The 4,440-nt window shown below is 39.6% G+C and overlaps 1 non-coding gene across 1 annotated transcript; it reads left to right on the top strand.

Annotated features, from left to right (window-relative positions):
• The first annotated feature begins 285 nt into the window (after positions 1-285).
• LOC111759254 (small nucleolar RNA SNORD50) lies at positions 286-354 on the top strand. Its single transcript, XR_002793311.1, has one exon. It is a non-coding gene; the product is annotated as a small nucleolar RNA SNORD50 (small nucleolar RNA).
• Positions 355-4,440: the final 4,086 nt, after the last annotated feature.

Genomic DNA, 4,440 nt, shown 5'->3' with positions numbered 1-4,440 from the left:
GACTTTCAGGAAGGGCTTCTTTGTTAACATGACATTTCCTGGATTATGGCACAGGTGTTCTGACACCCCTTCCAGATGGGCACCAGGAATATTTATTGCCAACAGCTGAGGGTTTAGATTTCCCTTCAGTGAACTGTAGGACTGGTTGGGGAGAGAATTCCCAAAGGCCACAGGATGCTTTCTCCACCCTCTAACCAAGAATTCAAAGGAATGCATTCTTAGTACCTGCTAGGACAGCTCAGGAAACAGATCTGCGCTGATTATGTTGCACCTAGATGTAATACACCTCAATGATGTGACTAGCCCGAAACTGAATACCTGAAGAAAAGCAAGTACGGATGCAGCTTCTGAGATAAGACCAATGTGGAAAAAAAGAAAGAGAAAAAGAAAAAGATAGATGTAATAAAGACATTTTTAGTGGGCTAACTTAAGGAAGTGGCAACAAGTACACTGAAAGGTCTTATAAAACCTGCAAAATAATTGTGCCTACAATTTATGGAGTGCTTCCAGTGTTCTGGGTTCTCTTTATATGCGTTTTTCCATTGAACCCTCACAATGACAGATTGGATTGGCAGATGAAGTGCATGGGAAGGGCTGTCCCATGCACTTGTTCATTAATAGGCGATGGTCATAATGACCAATGGAACCAAACTGAGAGTTCTGATATAGATCCTCACATAATACAATCAACTGATATTCGACAAGGCTACCAAGCCAACTCAGCTGGGACAGAATGGCCTCTTCAACAAATGGTGCTAGGAGATCTGGATATCCAAATCCAAAAGAATGAGAGAGGAACACCATCTCACATCTTATACAAAAATTAGCTCAATGGATCAGTGATCTAAATGTAAGAGCCGAGACCATAAAACTCTTAGAAAATAATGTAGATCTTGTAGTAGGAAATGGTTTCATAAACCTTACACCCAAAGCACAAGCAATGAAAAATAAAATAGATAAATGGGACATCCTCAGAATTAAAAACTTTTGTGCTTCAAAGAAGTTTGTCAAGAAAGTGAAAAGGCAGCCTACTCAATGGGAGAAAATATTTGGTAACCATTTATCTAGTAAATGTCTAATATCCAGCATATACAAAGAAATCCTACATTTTGAAAATAAAAAGACAAACAACCCATTTATAAAATGGATAAGAGATTTGATTAGACATTTTTCCAAAGAAGAAATACAACTGGCTAGAAGCACGTGAAAAGATGCCCAACATCACTAGCTATTAGGGAAATGCAAATCAAAACTACAATGAGATACCATCTAATACCTATTAGGCTGGCAACTATGAAAAAACAACAATAGAGAACAAGTTTTGGAGAGGATGTGGAGGAATAGGAATCCTCATCCACTGCTGGTAGGAATGTAGAATGTAGAATGGTACAGGTTCGGTGATTCCTCAAGAAGCTAACTATAGAACTGCCGAATGAATCAACAATCCCACTGCTGGGTAAATATCCAATTGAAAGGAGAGCTATGAGCAAATACATGCACACCAGTGTTCATAGTGGCATTATTCACTATTGCCAAAAGTTGGAAGCAACCAAACTGTCCATCAACAGAGGAAAGGATAAGCAAACTATGGTATATACATATAATGGATTATTACTCAACTATAAGAAGGAACAAAGTATCAACACATGGGAAAACATGGCTGAATCTTGAAGACCTTAGATTGAACAAAGTAAGCCAGTCACTAAAGGGCAAATATTACATAACCTCACTGCAAATTGAGCAGACTCACAGAGCTAGCATCTGGAAGATGCTATCAGGAGACAGGAAGGGAGTGGAGTGTGGTGAGCTGACGTTTAGAATGAGCAAAACCTATGATAAGGAATATGGGGGTGGTTGGGCAGTGGACTGGGGTGATTGGAGTCGATGGTGCTGGCATGTGAGGTTGAGTAGGGTGGGGGAGGGTTGAACTATCCATTGAACTGAGTAGAGGGCTGGAGGAAGGAACAGGTAAATTCGGGGAATTTGTAGGTCTGTGGTTAAAACTATAATGGTGGGAACATTTTTTTGGCAAATATGCAGGGGAAAGTCACTGGTGCAGGGAGTCAGAGGTGGTGGGATATGTGGGATAGAGCACCCCTGGGAGATACAAAAATGTTTACCTTGTCATAGGATGTTGTTTCAGTGGGTGGAATATAATAAATAAGAAAATATTAAACTCTCATCCTACGGAGTCTTTCTATGTTCTCATTTAGAGGGGCAAGAATCTCTTGAGAACATAAACAGAGCCTAATAAAAGAATACAGACCAATATGTCAAGCCCTCAATGTTAATGCATGTAACTACGAACATTATTCTTCAAAAATGGAATCTTAGTGGTTAGTGTAGGTTCCAAGGGGAGGGGAAGGGAAGAATAGAATAGATGGAATATAGGGCATTCTTAGGGCATTGGAATTGTTCTGCATGATCACACAGGACATTATAAATTTTGTCAAAATCTGTAAAAGTGTACAGTGCACAATGTAAACCATAATGTAAATCATTCACTCTAGTTAGTAGCAATGCTTCAATATTGGTTCATCAATTATAATAAATGTTCCATACTCATGTAAGATATTATTAATAGGGGAAAACGTGATAGGAGGAGAAGGTGAGGTATATGGGAATCCCTTATATTTTCTATGTGACTTTTCTGTAACATAAAAGTTCTTTGAAAATAAAGCTAAAGAAATAAGACACTGGGGGAATATACAGAAGTAATTCTCACTGTACATTAAAAAGAACAGATCTTATGGAGAAAGACAAAGCAAAATTTTTTAAAAATTATATTTTACTTGTTATTTTTTATTGTCTTTATTTATTTTTCTGGCTTTGTTTTTTACAAGGATTGAAGAAGGTGGTGTGGGTGGAAGCCCACACAGTAACTGAAAGAATATTGAATTCCCATCATGGGAAGTCTGGGTACGTTCTCTAGTAGAGCAGCAAGAATCCCTAGAGTAGATGGGCAGGGACTAGCAAAGGAGGACAGACCAATAAGCCAGACCCTTGATATTGATGGCTGTACTTCTGAACCTTGTTCTTGTGAAATTGAAACTTCACCTCATATTATATATTGTCTAAGAGTTACCTCCTGAAAGCCTCCTTGTTTCTCAAATTTTGCATCTCTCAAATCCAAACTCAGCATAAAAACTCACTACTTTCCCCCTGGCATGGGACATGACTCCCAGGGATGAGCCTTCCTGGCACCTAGAGATTATTATCAAGTATCAACTAGTGATGCATTTGGAAAAAGACCTTGACCAAAAGGGGAAAATATTAAATACAAATGAGTTTTTATGTCTAAGGGATTTCAAAGTGAGTCAGGGGATCATTCAAGAGGCTGTGTTTATGCACATCTCAGGAAGATCTCACTGACTGCCACAGTAAGCAGTGCCTCAAGCAGGGGAGCTCCTGAGGGCTCTAGAGAAATCTGGACACTATAGGCAAGGCAGACAACCCCAGGAATTTGGCATCCTTTCTGGGCCTTACCTTGGAATATATGCTCCCCAATGTAACAGACTCATTTATAGTTCCCTTACATATGGCTCTTCTGCTCCTTTTATTTGAACCAATAATTAGCACTATGCTCATTAAATGTATGTTCCAGGGACTTAAATCTACTGTCTGTTCATATGCTGGTTGAGCCCTGAATCTAAGCAGAGTTGCAACACTTAATTTCCAGTTCATTGGGCTTGGCCAGGACAACTAACAAAGGGATGATGATGGACAATGTCCATCCAAAAAACAGAGAGTACTCAACTGCAAGACAGTTCCATCCATCTGCCCCATGGGAGCAAGTCCTCACTCAGTCAGAAACTTCTTCTTATTCTAGTAATGGAAGGACTTGTAACATTGATATAAAAGCTGTGGTCACCAGAGTTTCTGAAGGGAGGGAGAGGGAAGAATAGGTATAACAGGGCATTTGGGACATTGAAGTTGTTCTGGATTACATTGCATTGTAACACAGGCCATTGTATATTTTGTCAAAACCTATGAATTGTGCAGTATAAAGCATAAACTATAATATAAACTATAGACCATGGTTAGTGGCAATGCTTCAATATGTGTTCATCAATTTTAATAAATGCACACTAATGAAAGATGTTGTTAATGGGGAAAAGAGTGGAAGGAGGAGGCAGTGGGGCATATGGGAATCTCCTTATATTTTTTATGTAACATTTATGTAATCTAAAGCTTCTTTAGAAATAAAATGAAATAATACACATACAAAAAAAGTAGGTGATGAGAAGTGGATGTGGCTCAAGCGATTGAGCTCCTATCTAACACATGGGAGGCTCGTGGCTCGGTTCCCCGGTGCCTCCTAAGGAAGACAGCGAGCTGGCACAATGGGTGGGTACAGCAAGCTGATGCAACAAGAGACACAAGAAGAAAAACATAGTGAGAGACACAGCAGGGTGGGAAGCAGAGGTTCCCGGTGCCCCC

Source organism: Dasypus novemcinctus, chromosome 15, assembly GCF_030445035.2.
Source record: "Dasypus novemcinctus isolate mDasNov1 chromosome 15, mDasNov1.1.hap2, whole genome shotgun sequence".
Taxonomy (NCBI): domain Eukaryota; kingdom Metazoa; phylum Chordata; class Mammalia; order Cingulata; family Dasypodidae; genus Dasypus; species Dasypus novemcinctus.
The sequence above is the reverse complement of the archived record's forward strand: the minus strand, read 5'-3'. Positions and strand labels throughout refer to the sequence as shown.